At 49.1% G+C, this 24,450-nt stretch overlaps 1 protein-coding gene and 1 non-coding gene across 3 annotated transcripts in view; both read right to left on the reverse strand.

Annotated features, from left to right (window-relative positions):
- Positions 1–24,450, reverse strand: part of Slip1 (SLo interacting protein 1) — a 177,510-nt gene that overhangs the window by 127,339 nt on the left and 25,721 nt on the right. The window lies entirely within an intron of this gene.
- On the reverse strand, positions 15,070–15,144 carry TRNAS-GGA (transfer RNA serine (anticodon GGA)). Its single transcript has one exon. It is a non-coding gene; the product is annotated as a tRNA-Ser (tRNA).

The raw sequence follows: 24,450 nt of genomic DNA on the forward strand, positions 1-24,450 counted from the left end.
TCGACTCCCGTTAGACACTAGGCTCACAGGTAGCTGTGGAAATGATTGAGCAAACAGTGCACATAATTTATGTGTGGTAAAAACATACACACGGTACATATGAGAAAAAAGGAGTACTCGTACTGGTGACGCCTTTTAAGGGACTAACTGCATGGCTGGTATTATAACTCCCTCTTCGAGGCTCCTAGGACAACAAAGTTCACTCTTAATAGACATAAGCAGACTAAACCTTCTCCATAGTCGAGTACGAGAACACCTGAGTCAAACACCAGCCAAGCAGTTACTCCGGCATAAGAGGTTATCATCCCTCCATTGCTCATAAAGCGCACACGTGAGTACGTACGTTATAGGTTTCATTATGTGGGTCCCAAAAACTGAATGCTATAGGCTGAAAGTTTGAGTTTCAGGCTGTGTGGCACACTACACACACACACACACACACACACACACACACACACACACACACACACACACACACACACACACACACACACACACACACACACATACATACATACATACATACATACATACATACATACATACATACATACATACATACATACATACATACATACATACATACATACATACATACATACATACATACATACATACATACATACATACATACAAAACTCATTCCCACGTGCTGCAGCTTTGTTCCGCAACACTGCGGATGCCGGCGGATCACGCACCAAGCAAGACACAAGAGGGATCCGAGTCCCAAGTTCCAACTTCGCAAAAAATCCTTCTTCTCGGGACACTGCGACAAACACCCGCTCCAACCCGAACGAACGCGGCCATTTCCTGTCGCGTTCCTCGAGTTGACAGAATCTCCTGAAACGCGTACACTCTCGCGGCGAAGACGAGATCGCCACCTTCTTTTCGAAACGCTGCCCCTAGAAATTCACTCGGCAGCTCCGTAGCCGGGCGGCTCCGAAAGAGTGATGACTCTTCTAAAAGGAAACATCGTGTGTGTGTGTTTTGTGTGTTTTTTTTAAATACATGAAACCGCCACGCGTGCGCGAACGTCGCTGTCGGAACTATTTCTTCTCTCGCGCGTCTCCCTCGCGTGCTCTGCGGGGCTGACAAGAAACGCGAGAGGCGTTTCAGAAATTCCTCACAACGTGTCAGAATTCCCCTCTTTCCGTAACTCCCTTTCGTTCTTTTTTCTTCTCTTCTTTCTTCTCCAAGTTACGCGTGCATATAGCCTGCCAGCATTCGCAGTTACAAGGAGTCTCCACCATTAGCAACGATATTGAAAAAAAGAAACGAAAGAAAACGAGAAATAGAAGAACGACAAGACGCGAAACGCTGCGCAACTCCGCAGTAGCGAGAGAGAAAAGGATTTTTCAAGAGCTGTCATCGCCTCCCCTATGGCAGCGGTGTAGTGCTGGTGCCCGAGCGATCCGCCAACTTCTGCCAGGCCGGAGGACGAGGTTTCCAGCAAGACCGGGCAAAAGAAGCGAGCGATGGAGCGAGTGAAAGAAGAAGGGGAAAATGCGCATAAATTCTCGAAGAAAAACGAAATTCCGCCAGGGGAATATCTCTTTCGAAACGCGCCAGTTTTGAACCGTTGGCGAAAAAAGAAAGAAAAGAAAAAACAAGTGAAAGACGACGTTTACGAGGATAAATGAAGCGAGATGGAACTCATCCAGGCCTGCATGTACAGTATATAGACAAGTGAGGCGGCTCACGCTCTAAGGTAGTTTTTTTTTTTTTTTCCCTGGGCGTTCGATCTTGACTGCTCTTGCCGAGTCGTCGTCAAAACATTATCACGAACCATTGCTCCTCTGCAAGCGTGTCCTCCAGGTTTGCAAGTGAAGAAGCGCACGGCGGCGCGCGTAATAAATAAAAAAATATATCCTTACGTTTACGTAACCAAACTTAACACTGAATCATGAGGGAGGCCATGGTAAAGGGTTCCGGATTCGTTCCTGACCACCTGGTTGGTTCTTTAACGTCCATCCAAACCACGGTACACGAACCTCTTTCCATTCCGTCTTCATCGTAGCTGCCGCCGCCTGCCCTGCGGACTTACCGATACCCGCCACGGTAGCTTAGCGGCTACGCTGTTTGCACTGCTTTGCACGATGTCGCGGGTTCGATCCCTACCGCGGCGTTCGCATTTCGATGGCGGCGAGATGCGAAAACGCTCGCGTGTTGTTAACGAACGAACCCCATGTGGTCAAACGAACCCCAGGAGGTCAGTTAACGAACCCCAAGTGGTGAAAGCCCTACACTATACGGCTTCCTATACAAGCCACCGCGCAGTTTTCGAACGTGTGAATCTCGCAAGGTAAATTTAATTAGCAGACAGCGTGTGGCTTGCTTACCTGCCTTCGCTTCGACGTGAAGACAAACAAAACGAAAACCTGCGCGCGCCGGCATAACGCCCAAGACGGAACGTTTCCGCCATCCATACATTCCTAGCGTCTTCATCCGGCAGAACCGTCGAGTGTTCTCGCAATGGAGACCGATGCGCCACTTCAAACGTCCGTTTGTTCCGGTTTTCATCTTACGCCTCTTCCAACGCGTAACTCACGTCGCGAAGCCCGAACACGTGATGTGGTCGACCAGTCCCCCCCTCCCCCCCGCCTTTTGCGTAAAAGAGAGTCGTCTGCCACGCGCTCCGTGATCAGGACGGCGTCCAGACGGCGTTGTGGTCCACACGCATTGCAGGGAGAGAGAAAGGCGCTCACCGCTCCGTAATGCCGCTGTAGGCAGCTTTCACTTGGCACGCCAGGGAGAGGGGCGGTTCCCTTCGGGGGGATTAGGACTCTAGGAGAGACGTCGTGAAGAGACGCGTGGTGGAGCGGTGAAAAAAAAAAGAATGAAAGAACAAAACGACGACCGCGAACAAATACTAATACTCGCACCAAGCGCGCTGTCACGGTGTCGGTGCTCTCTCCTAAGCAGGCAGGCAGTACCGAGGAAGCCAGGGTCTGGCCAAAGCGGTACCACGCTTTACGTAATCGAGGAGGGAATAGAGAACAAAAATTAAAAAGGAAAGGAAGAAAGAAACGCTGCAAGAACAGGGGCGTGAGGCGAGGGGCGCCTCGTGCACTGGCCAACAAGAAGGTGGTTCTGCCGCTGAATTCCAACTGCGGTTACGGCGGTGCGGAGTCCGTCAAAGACTTTCGGAAGGAGGGGAGGAGGGAGGGCAAGTTTGGAGGGCGTGTGGGCAAGTCAGAGTGGGAGCTGGGGGGTGCATGATGAATAGCACGTCACCCCTCCCCAGGGAGCGAGGGGAGGTAGTGGATGCGACCCGCTTCTTCTGAAGGATGCCGACAGAGGGAGCGGAAACTCAACGCCACCACCACCCTCGCTGGCCGCTCCCTCACCTCTTCCCCCTCACCTCTCCTGCAGGTCTGTTCGAAACACTGGGGCTTCCTTTCCCCAGTCCACCGGCTGCGCTGTTCGCTTTTCGCGGCTGCTTGGCTTCACTCACGACAGTACCAAGGAGGGTGCCTCGCGGAACAGTTAGAGAAAGTAGAAAAGCAAAAGAAATTCAGTAATAAGGACACACCAGCGGACAAACGAGGGGTTTCGTGAAGAGGAGAAGGGGAAGAAGCTTTCGGAAAGGGCACGTCAAAATTGGAGGAAAGAAAGAAACAGGTATACAGCTGATGGCGCTGTGAGTCGCATGCGAGACCACGCAGAAAAACGAAACTTTCAGAAGATGTGGCGAAGCGAGGTGGTAAGAGATGACAGATTCTGGGTGGGGTGAAGAAACGGTTTTACTGAAGACGCACCACGGGGAAGGGCGCGACGGCGGTTGGCCTGTTGCCAAGGCGACGAAAACGAGTGACAAAAAGAAAAAGTGGGGCCCTACCACGAGGGAGTGCAGAAGACGAGTGAGTAAGAGTCGAGACAAGGGCGTATAGCAGCCACTCGGTCGTCTGCTACGAGAAAACTATACATGTCGTCTGCTACACCTCCCCCCCCCCTTTCCCTCGCCCTCGAAGGGAAGCAGACGACTAACAGACGGCGGGAGAGGTGAAGCAGAAGAAGAAACGCGGAAGCGACATTTCTCCTTGCAAGGCTAATAACAGACGGACCGATAATGGATAAATGAAGGGCGGCGGTAGAAGACAGAAGGGGGCCACGGGCATGGGGGAAGCTACGGGGAAATGATAAAAGAACGGGAACCAGACGGAAGACACTCGCCATGTTAAGTGTCGAGGGGCAGACAGACATATTGTTCCGGAAAAGCGGCGGGGTCCCTTGCTCGGAACTCCGCCAGGCAAGATGTTTATTAGGCTCTCCCACACCGCTCGACACGGCGCCCTTTTGATGCTCTCTAATGGGTTTCTTCTGGAGAAAAAAAGAAAGCATCAGTGCCGACGACGCGAGATAAGAGCAAGAGCCGAAAAGCCGAAGCGGTCTAATGGCCTCGCCGAAAAGACAAGACGACTGAGAACCGCCCTTTGTTTTGCGACGCAGCCAAGGTCATGACCACGAAAAGATGAAATCCGAGTAGGCCACGGACTGTCATGTGAGAACATTCTGTCGCGGCAAGTGAACCCCTAGAGCTTTCGGTGCTCGTGGAGCATGATCTTCGGCACACAATGACTGTTCATAAACCCCTGGAAGCCTCCTGCCTTACCCAACAACGTAGTTTAGTCGAAGAAAACTGCATGATAACACTTGATTCACGCTGCCACACAACTGCAACAACGTTATATTAACGAATCCGCGGTACATCAACGTCATCAGCAGCCTGTTTAATATGACCCCGCCGCATGAAGGAGTCCAAAGCTCTCCGCTTTCTTGACCTGTGCGGGCAAACTTGTCCGATTCCCGTACGTCTAACACGGAAACACATTCACTCCTACTGTGCCTTAGAAGACGTGAATGTGTTATGTACGAATTATTCTTATTAACCTATTTATTATTATTATTATTATTGTTGTTGTTGTTGTTGTTGTTAGTGGTGGTGGTGGTGGTGGTGGTGGTGGTGGTGGTTGTCTTCCTGTCTTCCTATTGTTGCTACGACTACTCGAAAGTAATGCTTGTTACCAAGAAGAGCTACATATAGGGCGTGTCACATCTCCAACTTCACTCTGAAAGTGCAAATGCTGAACGTTCCTTATATTTTTTTTTTTTCGTTCCTCAAGCTAGTCGCAGTTACGCCAGGACGAACAACCTTCGAGAAAGAGGTGACATTCAACTATGAAGAAGCAAGGGCAGATGCTGGCAGGAAAACAAAAATCAAAGACACAAAGTTGTAGCGGGTGGGAACGGGGGTTAAACGCAAGCGTGGTCATACAAGCGTGAAAAAAACACACGCACGGGGGCCACTTGGCGCAAAATAAACGGAGGGGAAGAAACGCCCTGCTGTACCACAAGCGCGCAGCGCCGTGTTTACACGGGCAGTGCGAAAGCCGCTTCTTAGGGGAGTCCGTCACGCCTAGCTGACGCTGGCGAGAGAGAAATAAACAAGGCGCGCTCGAAAACCCAGAGGACAGAGGCGGTTCGTGCACTTCGTTATTCGAACGCAGTCGTCGTCGCCACGGTCGGCAGCGATGCATCGCCCTAACACGGCATTGTAAGTTGCGTGCAGTGAGCTACATGTATGTGCATTCCAGGGATGCGCGAAAGACGTGGAATGATCGAAGCACCGCTAACTGCGTGTGAAACTGCATGCGGAACTGTATATAGAACTGCATGTGGAACTGGAACTGTATGGCAGAACTGTATGTGAAACTGCATGCTGAACTGGAGCTGTATGGCAGAGCTGGATGTGAGACTTCATGCATAACTGTATATAGCACTGCATGTGGAACTGGAACTGTGTGACAGAACTGTATGTGAAACTGCATGCGGAACTGTATATAAAATTGCACGTGCAGCTGGAACTGTTTGGCAGAACTGTATGCGAAACTGCATGTGGAACTGGAACTGTATGGCAGAACTGTATGTGAAACTGCATGTTGAACTGGAGCTGTATGGCAGAGCTGGATGTGAGACTTCATGCATAACTGTATATAGCCCTGCATGTGGAACTGGAACTGTGTGACAGAACTGTTTGTGAAACTGCATGCGGAACTGTATATAAAACTGCATGTCGAACTGGAACTGTTTGTCAGAACTGCATGCGGAACTGTATATTGAACTGCATGTGGAACTGGAACTGTATGGCAGAACTGTATGTGAAACTGCATGTTGAACTGGAGCTGTATGGCAGAGCTGGATGTGAGACTTCATGCATAACTGCATATAGCACTGCAAGTGGAACTGGAACTGTGTGACAGAACTGCATGTGAAACTGCATGCGGAACTGTATATAAAATTGCATGTGGAACTGGAACTGTATGGCAGAACTGGATGTGACACTGCACGCAGAACTGTATATAGAACTGCATGTGGAACTAGAACTGTAAGGCAGAACTGTATATGAAACTGCATGCGGAACTGTATATAGAACTTAATGTGAACTGTAACTATTGGAAGAACTGTATCTGAAACTCCAGGTGGAACTGTATGTAGCACTGCACATGGAACTGGAACTGTATGACAGAACTGTATTGAAACTGCATGCGTAACGGTGTATATAACTGCATGTGACACCGTAACTGTGTGACAGAACTGTATGTGAGACTGCATGTGGAACTTCATATAGAAGTGCATGTGGAACTGGGACTATCTGGCAGAACTGTAGGTGAAACTGCATGCGGAACTGGAACTGTATGTGAGACTGCATGCGGAATTGAATTTTGTAACTGTATGCGTCACTGTATATTGATTCAGAATTGAGTACATCTGGTCGTGCACTTAGTCAGAAGCAATAGGCTAAACTGGGTTGCACATAGCTGTAGGATATCCCGAATCCAAATTTGAAACATACAACGCTACACAAATGAGCAGGAAGACAGTTGAATGTAGAAAAAGCAAACGACGACGTATTCTCGTTTGAACTTTCGACACGTTACCGCGGCGATGGAAAAGGCACTCATTCTGCCTGTACAAATAACCTTGACTGTGTGAATACCAATTCCACTTGTCTATACAGTGAGTTCAGCGAACACATTTTTTTTTAATTGTCTGTGGCAGACAGTACAATTCTAGTTCATGAGCTAGTCTACTCCAAGAGGCTGACATTAATCACACAAATAAATTGAAGTGCTTAATCGACTAATTAACAGAAAACGCACTAATTAAGTTTGTAACTAATCACCTTGTGGCACACATTGAAGCACAAATTTTAGTGGGTGAGACTGCAGAGTATATCCACTTCAAAAGAATTGTGTGGATGACGCCATGCACGAGAAATGAGCTGTCGAACTTGCGGTAGAAATGCACTGTCGTTTCACTCACTTTCTTAACAGAAAGTCGTTTTGTGCACTGAAGTATAAAAGTAACTGGAACGCGAGTGCAGTTCTTGCCAAAGTTCGGGAATCAATATCTCGAAATTGGTGTCAGCCTGAGAAATCGTTCCAAGTGTGCCCGCCTTGCGGGCTGCCCCGGCTAGAATTTGGGAGTTGCAGTGTCAGCCAGAAGGTAATTAGTCAAAAACTTAGTGAATTCTTGTTAAATACTCAAGTATGCACTTCAAGTCGTTGTGCAAATAATGTCCTCCTCTTCTAGTTGACCAGCTCATGGACTAGAATTGCGCTATCTGCCACCAGGCTAACTTAAAAAAAAATGTTTGAAAGTGTTCGCTGCAGCAACCGGCAGAAAAGTGCACGAGCTATCGGCGGCAGACGGAGCTTTAGCGTCGTCTGCTGGTGTCGTGATCTGTTGCTTGCGAACACATGACTGTGCGTAGTCTTACTTACGGCGCCGTCCTGCACATTTATTACTCGCGAGCCACGGCAGCGAAGTCTTGCCTTTCGAACAAAGTTGCGGAGTGGCACAACTGCGGGTTAATCGGAATCATTCCCAAGCCATTCCACACTTTGAACAGAACACCCTCAATGGAATGACGGCACCTAGCGTAGCAGATGAAATGGATGTAGAATGGCAGGCCGAGATTCCAGAATGTAGTTGCCATGGAATGGGCGCATCATCCCGGTGTGCTAAACGTTCATTTTGAGCGAGACTACAAAACTGGTAAATTTGCCAGCTAGACTAAATTAGGCTTTGTTAACTTATTACACTTCTCCACATTTTACTCAATACGGCTCTTTCAGTGTCTACCCATAGGGACTACCCCTACCACCGCAATTTTTATAAAGAGACACGGTATTCTAAACATTCTACACTTCTGATGACCCGGATACTTTTTTTCGCTGCGCTGGTGAAAAAGTCCGTCCAGAGGCAAAACCTTTAGCTTTGGAGTTTTGTTAGGGTGTTAAGTTGGTTAACGCTTCAGTGTTAGTGAACTACTTAACAGGAGTTGCGCTGTGAAAAATTATTCAATTTAGCAAGAGCATGATTGACCTACAGCTGAGGGATGCAAGCCAGAAACGGCCACGTCGCAAATGGCTGCACCATGCTCGAGTCCACGGTGATTTAGAAAACGCTCAATGTTTTTTTTTCTTTCTTTTTTGTTGTTGTTGCTCTTGCACTTTGTCCGGAAAGCAGGATAAGCGGCCGCGAGAGAGGAAGGTTGGAAAATGGTGCCCGTTAATATGCCAGTAAATGTGAGACAGGGAAATGCAGCAGACTTCAGCAATTCCCTGGGCTCTCGACTCTAGTACTGCGACAGCAGCATTATTCTGTCTGACGAGCGCCATCTTAAATTTGCTTGCCTGTTTCTTTTTCATCGAATGACTGCACTCAGCCGCTACGGGAGACACCGCGTCAGGCTATTTAGTGTTTTGCTTTACTCGAACAACTAATAACTAGAGACTGCTAGTAACGATGCCCTCAATAGATAAGGGGCCACGAAGCGGTGTTTTTGTCTTTGTACGAAAAATGAAAAAAAAAAGAGAGTACGTAACATTATATGTTACGTTGTTAGGACTTCCAAAATGTGTTGTTGTTGTTGTTGTTAGGCACGCCAGCGCGAGTAGCGAGCAAATGTAGAGAAAGCGCTCCGTTTACCAGAACTGGAGGAGTGCAATGGACCAGCTCAGCCACTCCAGAAGTGGGAGTGGTCCAACTCTCGCGTACCGTTCCAAGGAGCCAAAACGAGTGGAATGACGGGGATCTCCGCTCTCTGGAATGGACGTGGGAATTGTGGGAAGCGCTTCACTCCGCTACTCTACAGCCTCGACCGCTCTACACACGTGGGGATCACAGTGCACGAACTGTGAATGATTCGCGTGAATTCCTGAACTTGTGTGAACGTTATCAACAATCACTTTAAGGCACATGTTGTAGTCCCCGAAATAAATACCACCTGCACAAAAAGAACGTTTGTCCTCGACTTATAGACTATCAGCTACTCATTTGGGCAGCGTGGAACATTATGAAGACTGACTTTCCACGAATGCCGGTTCATTCATTCATTCATTCATTCATTCATTCATTCATTCATTCATTCATTCATTCATTCATTCATTCATTCATTCACGGCTGTACAGCAGGGGGAATAATGAAGTATTCGATCTAGCTTTAGCTCAATACTTCTACAGCAGTCCATAACAGAACAGGACATTGTACCACTGTGCTGCAGCCTAAATCACGCGGAACGCAATATTTCACTTACGCTACCCTCTCCGCAGGCATAGCACCACACACTCAACAAACAGAGCCGTTCGCATGGGCAGTCATTCCTAATACTGGGGAAGGCTCGACTCACTGCTTCCAACCCCCCACCCCGTTTTCGCCACCGCACCTCCCTTCTCTTCTCCTACATCAAGCACTGCTGCTCTTCTAAGCAGCAGAGCAAACGGAGGCGCGCTGGGCGCGGTTTCCGGTCGAACGAGCCGTGACCGGCATCACCCAGGAGGAGGACTTGTCGCGCGCGCCGAGCGTATGGCTCCTGCATCTCCTTTCGGGCATGACTGACTGACCGCAGCGCAGCCTGCTGTGCTATCCCGCCCACTGGCAGGACGGCGGTGCCCGCCTGTCGGAAGGCATTGCCTTTCGCCGGAAGATAGAAAAGTCTTCGCCGCTTCTGCGCAGCGAGACTTCGCTGTATCGAGCTACCTCTCCGTTTCCTCAACTATAGCCCAGAATAACTGAGCGGCCTTGAGCATCTTTCGAACCCTCTTGCAAGAAGGTGTCCGAAAAACGGACACATCGTGCGGCGTCGTGACACCTTAAGCAACTCTCCCGGTTTCTCTTGTCTTTTTGTTGAAGTTGATACGTGGGTCCGTCGCAGCCGGTTCTATGCGCATGATGTAACGCGCTCGGGCTCTGCCACCGTATAACCGGCAACGTCATCGTACCGAGTCGTGTACTGCCTTCCGCTCTGCTGTACACAACTTGATTTCTTTGTTTTCGAGCACCATCGGTGGGTTCCGCGCGCTTATTCAGAGACACGGGGCCGCTGCCATAGCACGTCCTGCACGCAGCCGCAGCGTACACGAACTCAGTTGGGGGCAGTGGGCTGGCCCGATGCGTAATGCATGACTCTCGATGCAGGACTGGATGGCGAAATGGGCGATTCGTTGGACACGTGTGTGTGCTTTTGCATGTGATCGCATTGCCAAACTACACAATGCGCAGGGTCAGTCGTTTATGAAGTGCTTGGACGGTTTATCAGACAATGCGTATATACTTGTGCACGGTCCCATCAGTCGTAAGACTGATGGGACCACATAGTCTGCATAGTCTGCATAGTTAGTCGACGTGGTAGCATTGCGCAAATCGAGAGAGAGAAAGAAGACAGGAAAGGGCAGGGAGGTTAACCAGACGCACGTCCGGTTTGCTACCCTGAACAGGGGGAAGGGGGTATCTAAGTTACGCGCTGCCTACCGAATGCCCGTATGTTAGTCCAGCAGCAAGCCACCCGACTGGTGGCTGAGGCCGTGAAGAAGCAGCTTCACTAGTCCTTAGTCAGGTCGAGGCGGGACAATCCTTGACCCCCCCTCGACCTGCGTGCTAGGGCCGGGCTGAGACAGCCCCTTTTCGGTAGAAATAAAAGTTCTTCATTCATTTATTCATTCACAGTAGAGACACGAGAAAGAAATTACACCTGGACGTTAAGAACAGTATGTAACAACTATGGGTGTAGCCTACAAAGATGTTCTAAGTCGGTCGTCCTGGCGGTAAACCTTCCTCCGCCCTTCAACAGATGCCAGAAACGTCACTAGTATATAAACAATTCGCGCTCGCTACTTCTTCTTCCTCTTCCGCTTCTTCTTAAGTAAATGTGAGAAATTAAAAGCTTGGCCACAGCTAAGGCCGCCGATACCAAATTTGTATGCCGGGTGAAAAAGAAAGAACAGAAACGGAAAGAAAAAGCTAAGAACAATGCAATACCCTGTCAACAGTGCATGATTGCAAAATGCAAGCAGAGCAAGCCCGCAGTTCACGGAGGCAAAAAAAATGAAACAAAGGTTATTAAACTACAAGAATAGCACAAGCATCCTTATGTAATTAGTATATTAAAGACGCACATTAACTTCCATTAACAAGGGCGTTATCGTTTCGCTATTTGTACGAGAAAATCTGGTAGATCTCGAGCCTTGAGAGCCGACCTCTGTTGGGGCATGACCAGGGTCCAAGCACTGTCGGCGCAGAGAAGGGGCGTACATATAAAGTGTTCAGCCGACTGCGAAAGACCGCTCGAAAGCGATCACTGTGGTCATGGCCCCGCTGGACTAGTCATTAAGGAATGCCTACTCCTTTCCCATTGGAATGACGAGTTGTCCCGGATACAAAGCTTGTTAGTGGAAAGGGAGGACCGCACACCTTCTCTGAGCACGTTCTCGTTTCCATGCCCAAAGAACAAAGACTCTGTTCACCGTGCTCAACATACCCGACAACCGGTTGGCCCCCTATAGGAAAGCAGAACCTGGTCTCGGTCGACGTCAAAATGGAGTTGGCTGTAAAAGCGTTGGTGTGCTTTCTGAAAGCGTCGGGACTAACTGAAAGTCGGTCATATCGTTGCCAGGCGCCTTAACACGTTCAGACTCTTTTCACACATATTCGTTTATTTTCTCCTTTATCTTTTCTACACCTTTTCCTCTTCCACCCAATTCTGAGCAACTGGACAGTGATTCTGGTTATGCTTTCTGCATTGCGTGTCGTGGTTGGTTGCAGTGACGTAGCTAGGTCGTCTGGCACCCGAGGCCCATAGGTCTTCTGTCACCTCCCCCCCCCCCCCCCGGCTGTAGTCGAGGAAGGCGAGGATATCGACAATTTCCGGGTGTCTTCAGACGTATATAACACCCCCCCCCCCCACTGGCCCCTTGCACCCGGGGTCCACGGCCCCCCGGCCCCCCCCTATTGCTACACCACTGGTTGGATGGATGGATGAAAAACTTTATTGGGATAGTTTAGGGCGCGCACTGGCGCGCAGCGGGCCGCTCCCACGTCGGGTGAGAAAAAAAAAGAAAAGAAACCTAAGCAAATACGCGACAAAAGCTAGAGAGCAAAGTACACAGCGATGTGTACACGGTATCTGTCTCTGTACACCTATATCTATGTGTGTATTAAATTAAAATATGGACTTTTACGAGCCAGAACCGCGATCTGGTTATGGGGCACGCCCTACTGGGAGACTCCGGAAATGTGGGTCACCTGGGGCTCTTTAACGTGCACCTAAATCTAGGTACGCGGGTGTTTTCGCAGTTCGCCCCCATCGAAATGCGACGGCCGTGGCCGGGATTCGATTCCGCGACCTCGTGCTTAGCAGCCCAACACCATAGCCACTAAGCAACCATGGCGGATTTATGTATGTATGTATGTATGTATGTATGTATGTATGTATGTATGTATGTATGTATGTATGTATGTATGTATGTATGTATGTATGTATGTATGTATGTATGTATGTATGTATGTATGTATGTATGTATGAGCAGCATCCGCCCTGGTGCGCACAATTCATTTTTCACACAAACTCAGCGACTTCTGTACCCTTTGGAGGAACAAGGAGACCGCTGCTACAGTCCGTGCCGCACATATCGGCAGAGCATACGGCACTGCCTCGGGGTTTGTAGCGGGTTAGGGGGTGTCACGGGGGAGGCGTGATGTGGGGGGGAGGGAAAGGAAAGGGGGCAGAGAGTTTGTGCGAAGAAGAGGAACGGTTCGTCAGACGGCGCGAGCGCCTCGTTCATCAAAGTCGTCGGTCCCGCGCGTCCCCACCGCTGCTGTTCGCTTCGTATTCCGCTTCCTCCTGCTGCAGCCCGCGGAGGAAATGGAAAACGGCGAAGTCTCCCCCGGCTGCTGTTCCTCTTTTGCTTCTTCATCTTCTACTTCGCTTCCTTCCTTCTTATGTTATATCGAATTCTCTCTCTGCGTTTTTCGAGCTAACGGTGCGCATGCAAATTTCGAGGTGCTCGGGGGAAGAGAAAAAAGAAAGACAAACGTAAAGAAGACTGCCTTGGCCGGTTCTACTGGTATGCGCAGTCAGAAAATTGGCGCGCGAGTCGAGAACGAGAAAGCGCGAGCGCCAGCAGCCGCCGTAGCGCATTCCAGAACAAGGCGGGCTGATGCGACACCACGCACGCGTTGAGAAAGGGAGGCTGTGAGAGAGAGAGAGAGGGGGGGGGAGTTGAGCGCGAGACGGCCCCGATGCAGATTCTTCGTAGCCGGAACCGCAGTGTGCCTTCTACTCGGGGGGCCCCGAAGTGAGTTTGGAAACACAATACGGTATTCTGGCCGCGAAAGGCGAGAGTCACCTTGCTTCTGCAAGGTTTCTTCCTTCGTCGGTTTCGATCACGTTGCAGCACGATCGAGTTCTCTGCAGTCTATATATCTATCCACATATACCCGACCTATCCGTTTATCTATCTTTCCGTTTTTTTTTCTATCTGTCTTTCTATCGATCTACCCATGTGTCTGTTTGTCTATCCTCTTACACCTGTCTTGTATTCTATCTATCTATCTATCTATCTATCTATCTATCTATCTATCTATCTATCTATCTATCTATCTATCTATCTATCTATCTATCTATCTATCTATCTATCTATCTATCTGTCCGTTTATTCATAGATTTGTACATATATTTGTTTCTCACCTACTGTATGTTTAATACCTGCATGCCGTTCTCTGCGTCCCTGCATAGGTGCCCAACAATATATATGTCTATTTATCTATCTGCATATCTATCTTTCTATCGATATAATTGTATATATGTTAACGTCCGCTTCTCTACCTAACTGTTAACGTATCTCATATCTGCAGTCTGCCTGTGTACGCGTAAACATGTTAAAGAACTGCAACAGTAGACATCGCATCTCTCCTTATTCTCCAAACGCAATCAAAGAATGGCGTTGAAGATTCCGCCCTCGTAGACGATGGAGCACGGTGACTTGGAAGGTCGCGCCTACGGAATCCGCTGGTGCGCGTCGAAACGATTGCTCCTGGATGTCATTTTGGGGCTCCGAGCTTTATCGTGGCCTGTTTAACTGTGCTGCCCCCCCCCCCTCTCCACTTTGTGCCGCGCGGTGCAATGACTTTAACGAGAAGGAATAAACGCGGCGATCTGCGGATAAGCTACATTAGAAACCCGTGAGGCGCGTACCTAGAAGTGGGGCTATTCAAACAGCTGGATATCATACGCTGGCAATGAGGAACACGAAGGTGATGACGATTTCTAAAGGTTTCCCTTTTACAACGGTCGGAAAACCGCGCAACTTCACAAGGACGAGAAATGAATAGGAACACACCAGCGCTGATATCAGCACCTGGTGTGCGTTTATTCATTCTTCGAGGGATGCAAAGTTGAACTAATTTCCAATCACGCGCATATACCAACTGACCGTGTTTGAACCGACCATGTTTTGAGCCGTTTCGAAAACCGGGCAGCGACAAATAGTCACCTGGTCTGCTTGGACTAATCAGACTATACTACATCTATTTCGGTCTAGCATTTTGCTTGGCTGTCTCTCTGCCTCGTATTCTTTCTTTTGACGTAGTAGTTCTGCGGAAACCCGCAAGGTGGAGAGAAGCAATGAATAAAGGGAAAATGAGACATCCACCCGTTTTGTAGCAATTGCTACAAAGGAAACCCATACGGGTTCCTCGAAAGAAAAGCCTCATAGTTGAAGAAAAATTCGTCCTGGTCCGGGACTCGAACCCGGGACCACCGCCTTTCCGGGGCAGCCGCTCTACCATCTGAGCTAACCAGGCGGCTAGCAGATGGTAGGGCGAAGTCGAATTTGTCGACAACACGAAGCAAAGGCAAAGGGTTCGAGTCCCGGACCAGGACGAATTTTTCTTCAACTATGAGGCTTTTCTTTCGAGGAACCCGTATGGGTTTCCTTTGTAGCAATTGCTACAAAACGGGTGGATGTCTCATTTTCCCTTTATTCATTCTTTCTTTTCATCAAAACGTCTATGTTGTAAAGTTATACCTATGCGTGTAACGACTCTACCGCCATCTTTTCTTCTGGCCTTCATTCCACAAGTGCACAAGCAGTTAACGCTGTTTCTTCAGGTGTCGCCATCTTTCGCAGAACACCTCAAGGAGCCTGCATGAAACACGGCGCACGTCAGCCCCGTCCGTGCAACAACGGTAACACCTGGACTCAGCGACGAAGTCCCAAGGTTTAGATTCTTTCGAGCCGGTTACGCCGTCTGCACACCACGACGCCATTTCGGACAGCTACAACAACAACAACAACAAAAGACACCACGTTCTTTTCGCGGCACCGGAACTGCATGACAGGTCACCGCGCTTTCCGACACCTATGGGTGATAAAGACCCGCGCGGTTCCCGGAGAACGAAATTGCGTCCGGAAAAGCGAGAGACGGAGCGAAGCCAATTACCATACGATTGCGACGCCGGACCACGCGCACTGAATCGCCCGTCTTCCTCTTTGATTCAGCGACGTACAGTTCAAAGGTCTTCGCGGAACCCTCAAGGGCATCGCGAGCTCTTCGCGCTAAGAGATTCGCACTGCGGAGACCCGTCTTCTTCCCACGCATAGTTTAATACTACGCTCCTTCCCATCTACTCCGTGCAGTGAAGCAAGAGCTACGGATCGTGTCAGCCGTGGCCTCCGAGATTACACCGGCTACGCTCCAATCTTGGAGGCCACGCGTCACCGTGGAGTTTCCTACAAACGTTACTAGGAGAAACGCTGGCGTCTAGTCAGTGTCTATAGAGAAGCGGCAAATATGGCGGCTCACTCAGCATGGGCATGGCGAGTACAGCACGCGGATTTGTCTGAACTTCGTCCTCGTGGCTTGAAACGGCTCTGCGACTTTGCCAAATGGACTGTGTTCAACAACAACAAAAAAAGTTCGCTATAAGCGATACAATTCGCAATAGTTAAGCATGTGTGTCGAGATCTATTACGTCCATGCGTTTAGTAAGAAAACACGATCGCCTCGAAGTTTAAAAAGACAAAGCGTAATAAACAATGCCACGACACCGTCTGGATAACTGCGAATAATATAGGAATCCATGTACTAATCAGCGTTCTCATGGTAGCTTGTGGTTGCAAGCTCCAGAGCTCCCTCTGGTGAATCCTGTAGGAAACTCCGAGGCGTCCGCTAACCGGAAAAGAAAATAAAAAACGAGGTACTTCTTTCTCTCTCCGCCTTTGATAGCCCGTCCGCGTGCCGTCGGCTTAATGGGAGCGTTACGAATGGATTAGTTGCAGGACAATGGCTAAGCCTTCCTCTCCTTCCCCTCTTCTCCGGGTTGCGCAACCGGCTTTCGTTATCGATTGCCTCACATCGCGCGTGCCCTGTGCAGACGATTTCGAAAGCACCGCGGCATCCGCGAAACACGGCGTCACAAGAAACTTCCGGCCGCGTACGTGTTTACTATGCAGGTAGAAGGAAATAAAAAAAAAAGCACGTCTTAAGCCTGTTCCAAGGATCGACGTTTGGGCAAGTTGGTACTGGTTGAACATCTTGAAGGGGCAGCGCAATGTGACGAAGACAGAAGGCAGGAACAGCGCTGTCCTGTGTGTTCCTGCCTTCTGTCTCCGTCATATTGCGCTGCCGCTTCAAGATGTTTAAGTCTGTCCGACCTACGGGGCTCGTCTGTTTTTACGTGTTTTTCTAATGGAAGCAGCTTTACACCACGCCTGATGCATTGATGTGTATGGCTTTTTTTTCCCAGTAAATTACGGAGAAATTGATTCCCAAAAACTGTGCTTACTCGAAGGCGAATAGTGTTGAACTTCTGCGGGATTCTGCATGTTGCAGGGCTCATACTGAGGCTCGCCATTGCCTTACACGCTAAACCGAGCAGGCTATGACTGCGGGCGAAACTGGAAGCATGCCACGGCCTCTGTTTGTACAGACAGCGAAATGGTCCGCACTATTCATTGTACTGCATGAATTTTGTAAGACAGAATCTGTGCGTATATATATAGAATCCACCTCCGGACTCGCACTGAGCACAAGTGCGCTTTAATACGGGGACGGCTGAAAAAAATAGTTGAAACGAGCACGTTACCCGCAGCATCTACTATCGCTGAGAAGCGCTCCGAGGTGGAGATTGCGGACGCGCGGGCCATTTATTCTTCGGCCCACGGAGGATGAAGAAGCCCACCGGACGTGCCCGGAATTTTGACCGAGTCGCCGCGGCTTTCCCCCCGACGACAGCGCGTGGCCTGCGACCCGTGGGCATTTAATTTGCGAGTGGGTGCGCCGAACAGTCACTGGCGTGCAGCATCACTTTGTGGGCTGCTTTTTGAGCTTACAGTGTCAGTGTGTTACTCCAGTATACAGTCGCATTATTTCTTCCCTGTAGCTTTATGGCTTCTTCGTTAGAACATTCACAGAACATCCACGCTAAAGGCCTTGCGTTATTAAGGTTCCTGCGGTCTGCGGGGCTTCACGATAGACTGTAAGAACGACGCCCCCTACCGCTCTGTACAGTGTACGCGGTTTGGTCGTGCTCGTCTCTATTTCTATCTCGCCCTTCCCCTCTTCTTCTCTTTTTATCCCTCCCACTTAACCCTTCCCCCCGTGCAGGGTAGCCAACCGGAACTGCCTCTGGTTAACCTTCCTGCCTTTCTATACATCCTTCTCTCTCTCTCTCTCTGTCTGTCTGTCTAGCCCTATTTTCTTGTTCGATTTATTTTGCACGGCGAGCTATCCCCAATGCGCATTGAGCAATAATCTCTGTTCCTTCCCGCTGTTATTGTTGCAAAAGCAGCACACTTGTGCATATATAACGTGAAATGGGGTGGAAAAAAAGCAGGGAGGTTTACCGGAAAAGCATCTTGTTTGATAACCTACATTGGGGGGAAGGGGAAACGCAACACTGAAAGAATAGCGCGGAGAAATAAAGCAAGGGCGCAAAAAAATAAAATGGCGGAGGGCGGAGGACGTACGTCTATGCAAACTACACTGTCAAAATCTTTACACCGTTAAGGGCGTTTTCCTGTCGCCCTTACCGTTAGGGCCTTACAAATGTCTACAGAGGCCAATAACGGAGCCCCAACCGGACGTGCGATGACAAAAGACGTAGTTAAGAAAACTGTAATATTCTGACAGCCTTGGGCGCGCCGAAAAATCCGACAGGAGTGTTTCATATCTATCCCCGTGAAATTCTCGTGTAGGATATTTGTGTGCCCCAAGGCTGTCATAATGATTGCACAGTTTTTCAACTACGTCTTTTGTCACCTGGTTAGAGCTCCGTTGTCAGCTTCTATAAATTTTTGTAATGCCCTAGCGGTAAGGGTATTACCAACGCGACAAGAAAACACCCTTAAGGGTGGTGTAAACATTTTTACAGCGTATATGTGCTCTCTAATAGGCCATCCGCACGTAAAAACTTCAAGAGTGGCTGGACCGACTCGTGGTGTGACAATTGTACAGGCCGACGTTCCACGACTGTCTGCTCCGAAAAGCGGCCGGTCGTCAAGACGGCCCAGCGCGGTCACGAGTGACTGCCTGTGTGCGCTGTATCGGGGACAGCGGCAAAGAACATGTTCAATAGTTTCCTCCTTGCCGCACTGGTTACAAGCTACCCAATCGTCCATTTTGATGCGGAAAGCAAAGAAGTCTGTCGAAGTGGCGCCAAGTCACAATCCGCGAAGTACTGCTGTCTCGGGTCGGGACAGTCCAGGTGGGAGACGAAACCGAAGGCTGGGGTCCAGTCGATGCAGATGCGTGTGCTGGAAATTAGGTGTGTTCTGCAAGTGTGGCGTGGCATCGTTCGCAAGCAGTCGAAGTTTCACCGCTGCACCTGTTCCCGACACCGGGATTGGTTCCCGCTCGCCCGCTTCACGAGCAGATCGAGCAGCTTCATCGGCGTGTTCGTTCCCCATCAAGTCACAGTGACTGTAGGGAGCCTGTGCAATGTGACGTCGAGTCCTGGCTCGACGAGACAACACCCGAATCAAACAAAAGTTCCTGGTAATTCCCTCTACAGGTATGCCTGCTTGTCTCATAACTAAGTATATATCCGAGGATTGCCTATATAGCCCCGAATGAGCGCGTTCGCTGGTCCTGTTGAATGCGCATTCGCTCTGCTTGCATTGACGTAGAGTCGACGTACACAGCATGGCAGTGTTCCGTGAATGCAAACAACAATTCTGTTGAATCATGGACAGTCAGTTTTCCTGCACGTAAAACGACATCCCGGAGCACTCCCTTAGCTCACGGAGTGTGCCTATGCCGAGGCTATACTCCTATGCAAAGTGAGCTGTCGTAGTGTCTATATGAAAACAACTTACGGCAACACCTTGCGACACATTGTGCAACCACAGATGCAAAATGCATTCCCATGTTGCTTAGCTTGCGTCTATGAATCATCGGCATTATCGTGTCGTTCCGATGCATAAAGTGTCCGACAGTCGATCCATCCCCACCCGCGGCGTAAGTTTCAGGAATGATGAGTTGGGCTCTTTAACACAGCGCTGTCCAGACCCTTCCTACGCACGCCTCAGGCACATCTGCTTCAATTTGTATTGGCCTACGTTAGTGTTCTGTAATCCTTCTCAGTTTTTTAGACATATATATATATATATATATATATATATATATATATATATATATATATATATATATATACTTCGGTCGCGGTCTTATTCAAGCCCGGGCATGGGCAAGAACATCATTATTTAGGGCTACCGGATATTTTTTCTCTTGACGAGTGATATCTTCTCGATCTTTTCTTCCGCACGGCCAATCACCGTTTTGTTTTGGTTGTCGCCTTCCTCCCACTTTGCCACCAGCGTCGCGAGTGATCATAATTCCTCGCCCGATGGGCAACTGGCGGCGAGTGCGGGCAGCAAGCAGCCGGCGCACCACGTGACGCGGAGCTCGAGAGATCCCACGGGAACGGCAGCCGTCGCTTCCGCGTCTCGCGATCACGTGACAAGCAACGAACGACCAGACGGCTCCTGCAGGAGCCGGAGCCGCGACCAAAATGGCTGCGTTCACCGCCGCCGGGAAATACTTAGTGTCGTCCGCCGTAACTCGTTTACGCGGAAAGTGACATGTGAACACGCGACGAGGGACCCCTGGGAGGTAAGCGCCACGTTGTGGGGAGCGTCGCTATGAAAAGAGACCTTCCAGACGGCACGCGAGGTTGGGGAGACACATGGTGGTTGTTGGTGCGTCCCATAATGAAGACGGCCATTGCGCGCACCTCCTGCCAAAGCCAGTTGCTGTTCTTCCACCTAAAGGGACACTGAAGATGAAAAGTTATTTGAGCTCTCTATTAGTATGATTACGCTGCTATGACTCCCCCCCCCCCCCCCCCAGATAGCCAGATTTATCATTTGAGAATGCTTCGCAAATCAGAAACGACGCAAAAACGAGATACAGGTGACGTCGCCGCCATCCTGTTCCCGCAACTGCTTGCGTTGGCGTCGTCAATCTTTGAGAGCGTCTGCTCGAGCCTAGTTGAACATTTATCAATAAATATAAGCTGTGTGGTATTATAAAATACAGAAAGAGTCGAGTTAGCGCGTTTGAATACATTTTGCTGAGCCACCACGTTTCATATACGAAAAGGTACATTGAAATCCGTGACGTCACACCGATACTCCGGCATTGGTGTTTCAGACGAGAAGTAGTAAAAACGAAAGATGGGGTTGATGTTTGGCCTTCATTTTCTCTTTTAATATTCAACCTATTAGTTGCAAATTAACTTAGAGCTTTCAACGAAAGGGTTATCACTTTCGAACTGATTCAGTGTTTCTCTTTAATGCCTATTTGAGTATTAAAATAATGCAGATGCGAGTAACTCTGAACAGTACACTATGTAGGACACGTATGTGTTGGGTGCGGAATGAAGCGCTACCGGAAGCTAATTCGGCCATTAATCCAAGTGTATGTGTTACGGGCGAAGAAACCCGATATTATCGGTTTAAAACTCGGGTTAAGAGTTGACATCAGCGAGAACTGAGCAAGGTGCATTCAGCTAGACGAGGTCAATAGGAAAAAGAAACCGCAAAAGCTGGAGCATCTGAAAGCGTTCGCCGTCACTGTGGCGTTGGAAGTGGACTTCGAGTGATGGACCGTCGTCTCCTTAAATCCTCGGTTCGTCTCTAGGGCTAGCAAGCCGGATTTATAAAATGCTGCTGGAGCTTCCGGAAGTCCTTTCTATGGAAAGAGCCAGAACGATTGGGGTAAACCTAAAAAATCGACTTGTCCATTTAATCAGCCTCACTTCAATCTAAATATGTCGCCATATATGTCTATAAACATTATATAGAATGCCCGAATGAAGCCGCTGTGGTAGCTTACAATGGGTATGGTGCATTGCGTTGTCGAGCTCGAGGTCTCGGGTTCGACCCTGGCGACAGCATTTCGATAGAGACGAAATGTAAAAAAAAAAGAAGAAGAAAACGTTCGCGTACTTAGGTTCGTGTACGATTTAGAGATCCTCCATGGCTATGGTGTTGGGCTGCTGAGCACGAGGTCGCGGGATCGAATGCCGGCCATGGCGGCCGCATTTCGATGGAGGCGAAATGCGAAAACACCAGTGTATTTAGATTTAGGTGCACGTTAATGAACCCCAGGTGGTCGAAAATTCCGGAGTCCTCCACTACGGCGTGCCCCATAATCAGAAAGTGGTTTTGGCACGTAAAACCCCATAATTTTTTTTAGAGATCCCCCAGGTGGTCAAAATTCATACGAAGCACTATACGGCGTGCCTCACGATCAGAGCCGGGCTCTGGCACGTAAAACCCGATAATCTTTTTTTTTTTTTTTGTAGAATAACCGAATGAATTCACGGGAGGGTCAAAGCACGCCCTTTTTATGCACAGAAGGCGTTCGTTAACCCCTCCCGCCCCCCCCCCCCCTCCTGCGCGCAGATCGGTCGCGAGCAAACCAGGTGCTTCAATCGCCGAAACCACGAGAGCGGCGTCGAAGCTGGCGAGCCAACTTGTGCGGTACAGAAATATCGAACGCCGCTGCCTGGCACCGCTTTCGACGCTGTGGGATCCGCGCTGCAGAGCGAGGGAATGGCGAGGTGGAGGAGGAGGAAAGGGACGTGGCCCCGCGATGAGGGATGTTGGACACTTGTCTATAAATCTGGCCCCGGCACTCGCTCTCGATGCCCGCCAAGGCAAGCTGGGAAGAAGGCGCGGCAAATATTTTTCTTTTTTTTCCCCCCTCTTCGACGTGGAACACGCCGTTTTTGGTTTCTTCCTCGCCCGCTGTGTACCAGTGGCAGCTGATAGCCACACGTGGTGTTTTTGGATGTGCGCCCCCCCCCTCCCCCCCCTCTACTACATTCTAGGAGGACGCGAGGCTTCTTCCGAGGATGTGCCCTGCGCTGCGAAGTGGCCTATCTTCTTCTGCTCGTTCTTCTTTTGGATGCTTTTTTTTTTCTGTTTTAGCACTCGTCCGAGAGCGTGACTGATGGGTATGGCACGGTGTTTGTGTGTACAGTGCAGAAGGGCGCTTAATTTTTATTTCGTGTTTGCCCTCTGGGAGCGGCTCAGAAACAGAAGCCCTATTTGGCGATAGGGGGGTGCTAAGATCACCGCTTTCTAATCATATCAGCTAGCGGAACTCCCACTCTACTATATGTGAGTTTAGACTAAAAAAGAAAAGGAGGGAGGGGGAGATAACGATTGGGCGGAAACTATCGGAAGGTCGAAAACTGTCAGTCACAGACTTTATCGGACCGCTCGAGCTGTCGTTATTGGGTGTGCGCCTTCTGCGTCGTTGTCTTATCGCGCTGTGCTGGGGACACGTACGTCGGGAGATGGTTATCAAAATCAAGCGGTTCAAAATCACGCCGGGATATGCTGGGACGCCTAATTAGTTAGCTCAGAGTCGGTCAATGCTACGAGGCGAGCCGGTGTGGTGACGTTGCAAGACCTCCAAGATCGGTCACGCGTTTCAAACCAGGTTTTAATACACTCGCAAGGACGCATATCGTGCGCCGGTATCAGGCTCAGCCCCGTGGAGTCGCAACCTTTGGTTACACCGCCTCCGAGATCAGCCCAGTTGATTCGGCCACAAGGCCGTCCGCGAAAGGTGGAAGGAATGGGTCAAATAAAACTTTTAGAAAACAGAGGCGCTGACGTTGTTCCTACGAAAGTTCGCTTCTTTAGTGCAAGAAGGCCCCATATGCGTTTCTCTATAGAGTCCTGCACGTTTAACTATTAGACACTTTATTTGAGTTGTTTCCAAGCGATCGGCTGCCTGAGAAAGGCAAAATCGTTTTTTTTTCTAAACTTTTTTTTAGCTGCACATCTTGAAAAGTTGCTTGTGGCAGTTCGCACAATTGTAACCTTTGAACTAAATATACTTAATGAGGCGGCCCCTACTTGTACGGCCAATCAAGATGCTTAATTAAATAATGGAGATAACAACACTAATTACATTTTTGATCACTTACTTTATGGCACATGTTTCGATTTGCGAATCCTAACCTGTGAGTTCGCAACGCGTATCCACTTGGAACGAATTCTAGTGACTACACCAGCTTCAAGATATTAATTTTCAGTGTACGCCGAAATGCATTGGCGTTCCAGTTACTTGTGTGCTTCAATGAAGAAAAAAAATAGCTTTCTTAAAATAAAGTGAGTGGAACAACGGTGCATTTTACCGCGAGTTTGACGGTGCGTAACTCGACACCGGTTGCCACCCTCAGAATTCGGTTTACGTCTATATGCCTATCATACTCACTGGCTACGATTCGCAGATTGAAATACGAGCAGTATAGTTATAATTAACACGTTAATTAGCAAAATTAAGTTAATTATTCATTTAAGCATTACGATTTCTCTTAGAAGTATTGACTACCCCGTCGAGTAATTTAGATCAAGGGTTACAATTCTGCAATCTTCCAGAGGCATATTTTTTTTTTATTTGGTGCAACTAAAAAGAAATAGGACACCCTGTATATTCGCGGCTTTGCACCTTTAATGAACACATCAAATATTCCGGTGTATAGTAAGTGTCATGTAAAACGAAATTGGAGCTGTGCGTGGTTCGCTGGCAATGGTGTTGTTTTGCGAAAAAGCAAAAAAAAAGTGCTGGTGAATTTTTGGTTCACGT

The sequence above is a fragment of the Dermacentor variabilis genome, chromosome 9 (genome assembly GCF_050947875.1).
Source record: "Dermacentor variabilis isolate Ectoservices chromosome 9, ASM5094787v1, whole genome shotgun sequence".
NCBI lineage: Eukaryota > Metazoa > Arthropoda > Arachnida > Ixodida > Ixodidae > Dermacentor > Dermacentor variabilis.